The sequence below is a fragment of the Rhinolophus hipposideros genome (assembly GCF_964194185.1).
Source record: "Rhinolophus hipposideros genome assembly, chromosome: 3".
NCBI classification, from domain to species: domain Eukaryota; kingdom Metazoa; phylum Chordata; class Mammalia; order Chiroptera; family Rhinolophidae; genus Rhinolophus; species Rhinolophus hipposideros.
In genome coordinates this window covers 43919797-43931845 of record NC_138049.1, presented here as the reverse complement: position 1 = coordinate 43931845, position 12049 = coordinate 43919797, and positions in this window count along the sequence as shown.

Below are 12049 nucleotides of genomic sequence, written 5' to 3'. Positions count from 1 at the left end.
CCGTAAACAGATTTGGGCACAATTCAAGTGCAACTCGGTAACCCATTGGAGAGATAGCAATGAGAAGGTTGTGCTAATACCTCATTTCCCAGCTCTTCTGAGCCTTTAAACGTTCAGTTACATAACCTAAGAACAGTCTAGAGCTTCTTTGTCACTGAACTTAATTTATAAAATCTTACTAGACTTAGAATTTTTGAATAAAATTTCATGTTACAGTCACAAGCAAAAGGCTGAAGACTTATATTTGGCTATCACTAAATAGGCTTATTTATACGAATTTGTAAAAATAAGCTTTTCCAAAATAATAGATTGGTCTCTTTTGAAAGTATGGCAAACATTATTTAATTAGTTTCTTCTATTTTCTCAGAACCTCAGAAGATATATGTGGCTTTAAATTTAGTTAGAAAGTGAAGACTGACAGGTGAACTATTAACAAATGCACCTGAAAGAATCATCAATTTTTTCTGAAAGTCCTACATAGCTGTCTTCTACAAACTGCTTATTTTATTGTACGTGATGAAATAATGATACAAGTAAACATTTGCAATAATTATTTTTTAATAAGTTATTGTTTATACATAATTTAGTCTTATGATATGACTAATTTTCTGATAAATCAGTGATTGCCCATTTGTGCTATACAGAGAAATTCTGCCAATAAGCCTACAGTAACACAACATATTTCCCTAATCAGATATTGGATAAGAGATTGACACAAGTGTATTGTATACACTGTGTGAAACCCAATACATAGCTTTTTTCAGATTTATATATTGTGATTATTTCATTTGAAATCCTAATTACCACTCAGAAAAAGGTAGTTATGAACAGATTTTTCCCAGAAATCATTTCACTCACAGTGGTAAGATAAAGACTAAAACTTAAGGAATTGTGGGAAAGGTTCATTTAGATACATTTTTATACAGTTAAATTACAGTTAATGAGGTTTAAACATGCAGCACCATTTAAAAATTTTTTAAAAAGTGTATTTTTGTGTAAATACCAGAATTACTTTTGTGGGGTGGTGGTGATGACTGGAGTATATCACAGTTTCCAACCATTTGGAAGGTATTAGCTTTAATCTGCAGCAGACTGTTATGGTATTTGCAACCCTATCTTTTAAATCATATCATTACAAGTTAATGAAATACATACCTCATTAAAGAAATACAAAATGTGAGCTTTCCTATTTATACCAAATTAAAGAACAGTCAACTCTTAAAACTCAAAATGTTCTTGAAATTTTTGTATTTTTGATATATAACTCATATGACTTTTTTTTTTAATTTCTCTAAAAGTTATTTCAAGTTAAAAATTTAAATAGTTGATTTTGCTTATTTCTTGCCAGGTGGCAAATACAAAGAGAACATATATTTAAAAGCAAATTAATTATGGTGTGTCAATGAACTGTAGTTTGGAAAAGGAAGACACATGCTGTGACCAAAATTTTATGCATATCCTAGAAGTATCTGAATTCCCTGAACAGCTTGTAACTCAACTGGCGCATGCTTAAATCTTTAGTACATGAAATTTTGTCTTGAAAGCACATTTTAAATTATATTCTGATAAAGTTATCTCATCATGCCTTTAGTTGATAAACGAAATATAATTATGTCTTCAGAGAATCAATGTCAGCAAATAATATCGGAGACCTCAAGCTAGGTATTCTAAAGTTCTGTCAAAACGAGACCATAGCAACATAATAGATAGAGTTATAATGATTCCCTTGGGGCTAACAATATAAATTAATTTAAAAATGGAAACTTGAAACATTTAAAACTGGAAAGATGGTTATTCATGAGCTAGTTCAATCTCTGAATTTTGAAAAAAAAAGTGTAAGTACAGACAGCTTAAGAAATATTCACAAGGTCAAAAATTAGCTAAGGATAGTTTCCTGAGTCCTGGTTACATGCTCTTTAACTTTTACTACCCAAAAAATTAGACAATGAATTGAAAAAACAAGTGACAATAATCAAAACAGCATGGTACTGGCAGAAAAGCAGACACACAGGCCGATGGAATAGAATTGAAAGCCCAGAAATAAACCCACATAAATATGAGCAGATAATTTTCAACAAAAGAGCCAAAACCATACAATAGAGAAAAGACAGAGTCTTCAATAAATGGTATTGGGAAAATTGGAAAGCCACATGTAAAGGAATGAATCTAGACTGCTTTCTGTCACCACATACCAAAATTAACTCAAAATGGATCAAAGACCTAAACATAAGACCTGAAACAATAAACTACATAGGAGAAAACATAGGTACTAAACTTCTGAACCTTGGGTTCAAAGAGCATTTTATGAATTTGACCTCAAAGGCAAGGGAAGTAAAAGCTAAAATGAGACTGTATCAAACTAAAAGCTTCTGCACAGCTAAAGAAACCATCAACAAAGCAAAGAGGGAACCGAGTGGGAGAAGATATTTACAAACAATGCTCCAATAAGGGGCTGATATCCAAAATATATAAAGAACTCATACAACTGAACAACAAAAAACAATCCATTTAAAAACTGGGCAGAGGGCCTGGACAGAGATAATGTCTCATTGTGATTTTTATTTGCATTTTCTAATGATTAGTGATGTTGAGCATCTTTTCACATGTCTATTTGCCATCTCTCTGTTCTGTTTCAAGAAATGTCTATTCAGGTCCTCTGCCCATTTTTGAATTGGATTGTTTATGTTTTTGGTGTTGAGTTGTATGAATTCCTTATATATTTTGGATATTAGCCCCTTATAAGAGATGTTGTTTGCAAGTATCTTCTCCCACTTGGTTGGTTGCCTCTTTATTTTGTCAATGGTTTCTTTTGCTGTGCAGAATCTTTTTAATCACATATAGTCCCATTCATTTATTTTAGCTTTTATTTCCCTTGCCTTTGAGGTCAAATTCATAAAATCCTCTTTGAACCCAGAAGTTTAAGATCTATGTTTTTTCCTATGTAGTTCATTGTTTCAGGGCTTATTTTTAGGTCTGTGATCCATTTTGGGTTAATTTTGGTATATGGTGACAGAAAGCAGTCTACTTTCATTCCTTTACATGTGGCTTTCCAATTCTCCCAGCACAATTTATTGAAGAGGCTGTCTTTTTTCCATTGTATGTTTCTGACTCTTTTTGTCAAAAATTATCTGGTTAGAATGGCTATCATCAACAAGACAAATAATAACAAGAGTTGGAGAGGCTGTGGAGAAAAAGGAACCCTCATACACTATTGGTGGGAATGCAGATTGGTGTAACCGTTATGGAAGGCAGTGTGGAGGTTCCTCAAAAAATTACAAATAGAATTAGCACATGACCCAGCAATCCCTCTCCTGGGTATCTACCAAAAAAATCTAAAAACATTTATCCATAAAGACACGTGTACTCCAATGTTCATTGCAGCTTTATTTACAGTGGCCAAGACATGGAAACAACCAAAATGTCCTTCAATAGATGACTGGGTAAAGAAGTTGTGGTATATATACACAATGAAATACTACTGGGCGGTAAGAAAAGATGAAAAAGGACCATTTGTGACAACATGGATAGATCTTGAGATTATCATTCTAAGAGAAATAATTCAGACAGAAAAAGTCGACAACCATATGACTTCACTCATATATAGGATAAAAAACTGAAATCAACAAAGGAACAAGACAAACAAAGAAACAAAAATTCATAGACATAGACAACAGTTTAGTAGTTACCAGAGGGTAAGGGGGTCACTATATGGTGATGAAAGAATAAAAGGGGTCAACTGCATGGTAATGGAAGGATAACTGACTCTAAGTAGTGAACACACAATGTGATATATGGATGATGTATTAATAGAAATGCACACTTGAAACCTATGCAATTTTGCTAACCATTGTCATCCCAATAAATTTAAAAATTAAAAACAACAACAACAAAAACCCAAGGATTCTTCAAACCTTTGTCAAACTTTTCATGGGGCCCTTAACCTGTAAAATTCATTGCTCAGGATACTCAGGTCTGCACAAATGCTTCATCATTTATAGCATTCAGTAATTGATCAGCATGTACAAAAGAAAGCCAGAGTAGAATAAAGAGTTGAACGTGCCTGAGTGTCTTCCAACCATTACACCTCAAGCTTCCTGCACTGCTTATTTTTCTTTTTACAATGTCAAGCAACAAGCCACATGGATATAGAAATGGGTGATGGAGAAATGGATTATAAATCACATTGTCATAGTCAGATACCTTCTAAGCTCTTTCATTCTTATTTTATGAACACTTTTCAAAAGTTTGTCCCCAACTCTGATTAACCTTAACTTCATGTTATGTTGAATTGAAATGTTTTAAATTTTTAAGAAGTCAAATGATATAAATACAATTGATAATCTCTATATATCCCACTTCAATGTAATTCCCCAGTCTCCCCTCTCAAAATGTAACCATCATTGTGAATTTACTGTTTATCGTTCCCATGAATGTGTTTTTCTTATATTTTTACCACAAATATATGTGGTAAATATATAATTTTATGTTTAACATAAAAATATGTAATATTGGTATAATGTTTATATAGTACTTTGAATTGCCATATTTGATGGGCCTATATTTTTTAGTTTTATGATTGTAGATAAATTTTCTAGTTCATTGTTTCAATGATGATGAAAATGCTACAATTCATTTATTTATTCTATAGCTAGGACATTTAGAATTTTTCTGAATTTGCTCTTATAAATAATGCTGAAAGGAAAATGTGTATATGTTTCGCTAGATCTTTATGCAATAGTTTCTATAGTGTATAAGCCAAGAAATGGAATATATGGATTTTAAGATATATAAATCTTAATAGTTACAGGATATTTTCAAGTATCTCTCCAAAGTGGTCATACAAATTTATCCTCTCACTATGAGTATATTAGAATTCTTTGCAAAAAGAAATTTGTCATATTGTTTTAAATTTTGATCAGTATGATGTACACAATTTTTGTGTTAACTTGCATTTCTATGAGTGCTAGAAATTTTTTACGTGTTTATTGACCATTTAGGTTTCTCCTTTTGTAAACTGCTCACATATTTATTTGATTTTCATTCAGTTCTTTGTCTTTTTCTTATTTGTAAATATCTTCATATTATATGGATAATTCTTTGTGAGATATTTACATATATATGAGATATACTACATCTCCAATATCTTCCTTCCAATATGCGACATTTGGTTAAGCAGAAGATTTAAATTTAATACATTTCTACTTGCTTTTTGATTTATGCTTTTTATATTTTGTTTAAGGATATTTTCCTTCCCTGAGGTCATTGTTATATACTTTTATATCTGTTTATAAGACTTGTAAAGGTTTGCATTTGGTCTCTGAGCCATCTTAAAATAATTGTGTATATAGTATTTATTAAATAAATCATCCTCTTCTACTAATCTATAATTCTACCACTGAGATACATCTTTTCTATATGTGTATCTTTAGGACTCTGCTGCATTGTTTCATTTGTTGTGGTCTGTAATATTTTTAGTAAGTGCCTTAATTAAAAGAGGTTAACAATGAATGCTGATATTTAACAGTAGTAGTACCTCTCAATACACACTTTCTTCTCCTTTTTCAAAGTGACATGTCAATTCTTGATATTTGCTCTTGTCTATGAAGTTTAAAATGACCTTTTCAAGTTTTATGCAACATGTATTTAGCGAGCTTTTGTAGTAATTCCTGCTTAGCGATGGTTTTTTATTAATGAAACCTATTTTAAGTGTCCAATGCTAATGCATACAATTTTATCCAGTTTGACATATGTATACATCTGTGAACCCTTTACCATAATCAAGATAAACATTTTAATCAATCTAAAAGTTTCATTGTGCCATTTTGTATTCCATCCCAACTTCCATCCCTGTCCCAGGAAATCACTGATGTGCTTTCTATCACTAGATATTAGTTTGTGTTTTCTAGAATTTTATATAAATGGAATCATATAATATATACAATGTTTTTGCATAGCTTCTTTTATTCAGTATAATGATTTTGTGTGTATCAAAAGTATATTCCTTTTATATTTCTGAGTAGTTTTCCATTGTATAGTAGTTTTCCATTGTATAAAAATTTGTTTATATTTATATTTGCTTGTTGATGGATATTTGGCTTATTTCCAATTGAGGCTATTACATATAAATCTGCTATGAACATTTATGTACAGCCTTTATGTGAACATATGTTTAATTTCTCTTGGATAAATAGCTAAGAGTGGAATGCCTGGGTCATATAATAGGTGTTTGTTTACCTTTATGAAACTGCCAAACTATTTTCCACAGGAGTTGTACTATTTCACATTCTCACTAGCAGTATATGAGAATTCCTATTCCTCCATATCTTTGCATATGCTTAGTATCACTGGGACTAGTTCTTGTGTTATTTTGCCCCTTAATTCAAACAAGAAACTCATGCAATAAGCAGCAAAAAGTTAGGAATTCCCAGAGGACACTTTTCCTAACCTAACTAGAGAGAAAACCTTCTTTAATATCTTCTTAAACAGGTATGTAGACATTTTTATTTACCCTTCATTGATGATATAGCATTGCAAAGACCCCCACTTTAGGTGAAGCCCTCTTATTTAAATCCCTAACTTTCATGGGCCAAAGGCCTGATCTCCTATGCCTAGATGGGTTACGAGATTATTAAGGCAGCCAAATAAACTATACTTCTTCTCACCTTCCATCTCAACTGACTCCCAATATTCATAACCACTTCCAATTACTTTAGTCTCTTGGAATATGTCTCTCTATTTGATTTTGCTCTGAGAGAAACCGAACCTGACCCATTTATTAAAATTCATTTATTTACATTTACTATTTTGGTTAGTTCTACAGCAAAACAAAACTTCTAGCCAATTAAATATATTCTCCTATATTTGTGTTAGTATAAGCCTAAAAATTAGTTTAAATTAGAAAAGTAAAATACGATGAAAGCTTTGGAGAACCACTATGCAGAGTAGCCAAGAGGTGGAAGCAATCCAAATGTTCATTGACAGATGAATAAATAAACAAAGTGTGACATATACCTCTGTGTGAGTGCATATATATGTATGTATACATATATGTAGCACTTTTTCTAGGAAGTGTTCGCAAACGTAACTCTCTGGCCTCTTGTGTGTACACACACATACACACACACACACAAACACACACACGAGGTCAGACAATTGCCTTTGCGAACTCATTAGAAAAAGTGCTATATACCTCATTGCTGAATATCACTACAATCACCTTAAAAGTACTCCCCTTGGGAAGCTATACACTGACGCCAGCACCTAGGTCCACCCGTCAAAGCAATTCTGGAACTCTTTTTCTGGAATGGCTATCAGGGCTGTCATCATATTACCCTTGATGTCCTGAATGTCATCCAAATGTCTTCCTTTAAATATTTCCTTTATCTTTAGGTAAAGAAAGAAGTCATTGGGGGCCAGATCAGGTGAGTAGGGACAGTGTTCCAATACAGTTATTTGTGTACTGGCTAAAACCTCCCTCAGAGACAGTGCTGTTTGAGCTGGTGTATTGTCGTGATGCAAGAGCCATGAATTGTTGGTGAAAAGTTCACGTCATCTAATTTTTTCACGCAGCCTTTTCAACATTTCCAAATAGTAAACTTGGTTAACTGTTCAGTTGGTACAAGTCCATAATGAATAATTGATATCAAAAAAGGTTAGCAACATCGTTGCAACAAATTCTCGAACTTAACTGTCAGACCTAGCACATATATATACATACATATATATGTGTGTATACATATATATACACATATATACATATACAGATATATACACATATATATACATATACATATATATGTGTGTGTGTGTGTGTGTGTGTGTATATATATATATATATATATATATATATATATATATTCATTATTCAGCCTTAAAAAATAAAGAAATCCTGTCACATACTATATACAATATGGATGAAACTTGAGGACAGTATGCTAAGTGAAATAAGCCAGTCACAAAAAACCAAATACTTTATGATTCCACTTATATGAGGTGTCTAAAATAATCAAAGTCATGGAAAGAGAAAGTGGAAAATAATTACCAGGGGCTGGGGGAAGAGGGAATGGGGATGTATTGTTTAATGGGTACAGAGTTTCAGACTTGCATGAGAAAGTTCTGGAGATCACTTTCACAACAATGTGAAATATACTTAACACTAGTGAACTACACACTTAAAAATGGTTAAGACTGTAGATGTTGTCTTTTGACCACAATAAAAATAAATAAATGCTTTTGATAGTTTTCATTTCTATCAGCTTAAAGAAATTGTCTTCTTGTCTCTTCTGAAATAGGACTATTACTAACTTTTCCCACAAATATTGGTATGCATTTTTAGTGAAGCTTTTGAGCAATACCAACAACAATAGTTCCACTGTGATGGATTTCTGAATACTGAATGAAGCTGAGAGAATTTTAAAAGATTTGGACTCACTGTAACCTCTACTCACTAAAGTTCAGATTCCATTGCTCAAAGAGCAGACGAGTTTCCTACTTACCAGATGTCAGTTGAAGCAGGACATTTTTTTGTTTCTTAGCTGAAAGGCAATGCCCTCTACATTTTTTTTAAATCAGTAATAAAGCCCCAAAGAAATTATTGTCTGTGAACTATGACAGTTTATTTTTATGGGGCAGTTGTGTATATTCAAATCTCATTATCTTGAAACTTATTTTTAAAAGGTAGTTACCTTCGTTCACAATCCTCCTGAAAAATGTGAAAACAAACTAAAGCAGATTCCGCTTTAATTGTTTATTTTAAAGTAGCAGTAATGCAAATACATTTATCAGAAATATGTACAGAATATTAAAATATGTATATTATTTCAGAAATTGTATGCGCACGACAAACTAGGTGGTCCTCAATATGCAATTGATTTTTTCAGGTGGTCAATGTGAAGGCAGTTATTTAACCTTCTCTATTAACTTCTAATTAGGAAATGTAGATGTTTTTTGAAGGAGAAAGAGGAATCCGTTAAAAACCTTTCAGTATTTTCAGTAACTTTACTCCTTTGACGCAATCACTTCATAGAGTACTTCTTCTGAATAGTTTCTTTTATAAATCTGAATTTGTATTTTTGAGTTCCTATTGAAGTCCACTCAGCAGGATAGTTTTGAGTCAAAATTTTAAAGAGAGAGAAAACATATTCTTGTCAGCAAAAGCCTTTTCATAAACAACTTTTAGGAATCTGGTACAGGCTGTTAGAGTTTCAGACTATGTAGCTATTCTTCTTGAGAACTTTTAAGAGTAGTTTTAACTCTTTTCAGAAACAGTAAGCTCAAAGCAGTGAAATATGGTTTCCCCAATACCTCCCGTGGACTTTCAGTTTATTTTCATGATTGCTATTAATACTTACACTTTACAATAATTCTCTGTCATTATTTTAAGAGGTTTTCTGTTCTCTGAGATTTTAAAAGTCAAATGGCCAGAAGTTTAGGAAGTGTAAGATTTGTATTTGCAGCATAAAATTATTTTTTAAAAAACAACATTATTGCCTAAGAGTGTGGGAAAAAAAAGAAAATACGAACTTTAAAAACTCATATTCTTAATCACAATACAAAAGCTTTAAATAGAGTTTTACATTATTTTCTCTACAGTTAGTTTACCCACACTGTAGATGGTAGAATGGTTTCAACTTTAACTTTGGGTCAATTTGATGGAATATCTTCTACCTTCCAGGTTGGATAATAGGTCTAGCATTTAAGTGGATCTTATATGATACAAAATAAATTGAACGACCACAGATTGCTTTAGCATAAAATTACTCTCAGAATAAATGATTCTCAGACTTTTCCCATATAGACCATGTGGTGATAGGAGCATGAGGTAGGAAAATAGAATTCTGGATCTGAAGCCAGGAGGTTTGTTTTCATTTGTTAGCTTCTCTATAGGTGTCCCTCTACCTTGGACAAGTCATTTATATTCTTACTTCCCTATAGAATAGGTAAGAAAAATAATTGTCCTATCACATTATCAGACTACTATCAGAATCAAATAAGAATATGAATAAAAGTGAGTTAAAATCATAACATTTTTAGGGCCGTCCCGGCGCTCCTAACTTTGAGATCTCTGGTTTGATTCCCACATGGGCCAATATGCTGCGCCCTCTATAGCTGGGCTGCAGTGAGCAGCATGAGTAGCTGGCAGCCAACGAGAGTTGCTGTGAGCTGCTGCTGTGCACAGCAGCTGACCCATGACTGGCAACCGACAGCTTGGGGGGGGGGGGGGTCGAGAGGGACGGGGGAGGGGGGATGGGGAGGGGGAACAGGAGAGAGGGGGAAGGGGTGAAAAGGGAGCGGGGAGGGCAAGGCTCATAATACCAGCATGGGCCAGGGAGCTGTGTCCTACACTAGACTGAGAAACAACAGCTTGAACCGGAGTGGTGGAGGTAGGGGGGGAGGTAGAAAATGGCCAAAAAAAAATCATAACATTTTTAGAAAATGAAAACCATTACATTCCATGATTTTATCATTATTTATAATGCAATGACTTAGAATCACAGATTAATAGAGCTAGAATGAAACAGAGAGCATTTTCTAGTTCCAAGTTTCCTAAATGTTCTTAGATCACAGAACTTAATTGGGAATGTGATTTAAAAAATCATGGTTATTCTAGTTAGAAAATACACATATTCATAGGTAAGCAAAATATTGAATATAATTTCATTTATTTCATGTATCCTAGGTATGTCTGATCAATTTTAGTGCTGTATTCTAGAGTGGATAATGAGAACTAAAGGAGTGAATAAACTTAACTGAGACCACAGAAGTTTTGTGGTAGAGATCATTGTTGAGTGCCTGCCTGATGACTCACTCCAGTACTCTATTTCCCTAAACCAGGGTTTTGGTAAGTGTGTTCCACAGAGTTCTATTTGTTTTAAAGAGATATCTCAGGAGCAAACACAACACAGATCACAACCCCAATGACTTCTTTTATCTGTTTTGTACAGTAGGCTTCCAAATTTCCACCTTATAGAAATAAAAAGGTTTAGACACTACTGCCATATAAAAAAATAACAAAGTGATAGATATGAAGTGGGAAACATACAGTTATATTGGAGACAGTTCTTTCATTGTCATGCCCTTTGTGGAAAAAAAGTACAGTTCCCTGAATTATGGTTCTTTAAACCCACATGGTGTCTGGTAGTCCAGGTATGAGTAGCTCTAAAAATATTACAGAAATAGAATTCAGAATTTTAAAACTCTCCAAACAGTAATCTCAAGGCTGGTATGATTTCAATAGAGAATTCTACAAAATGTGTAAAAAGCATTAACACCAATCAATATATTCTTTTGTAGAAAATGGAAAAGAGAACACTACCCAATTTACATGATGAAGCTAGTATTGCCCTAATATGAAAAAGAAACAAAGGCAGTACCAACAAAACAAAACAAAAACTACAAACCAGTATCCCTCATGAATATAGATACAAAAATTCTTTAAAAAAAAGTCATAGCGAATAAAATTGAGCAGTATTAAAAGGAATTATACATGATGACCAAGTGGGGTTTATTCCAGGGATGCAAAGTTGGTTCAATTAAAACAACAACAACAAAAATATAATCTACCACATTTATAGGCTAAAGAAGAAAAATCACATGATTATATAAATTAATGAAAAAAACATTTGAAAACATGCAACACCCATTCATGATAGAAACGCTCAGCAAATTAGAAATTAGAGGAAAACTCCCTCAACTACAAAAGAACTCCATCTAACATCCTATGTAATAATGAAATATTGAAAGAGTGAATGTTTTTTCCCTAAGGTTTGGAACAGGGCAAGGATGTCTACACTTATTCAACATAGTACTAGAAATTCCTACCCATTCAAGAAGGCAAAAATAAAATTTTTAAAAAGGCATAAAAATCACAAAAGAAAAAAAATTAACTGTCCTAATTTTCAAATGACAGGACTGATTTTATAGAAAATTTCACACATTCTACAAAAACACTTCTAGAACTAGTACTAATTTTATCAAAGTCACAGGATTCAAAATCAACATAAAAATAAATTTTATTACTGTATAGGATCAGTGAAGAAATGGAAACCAA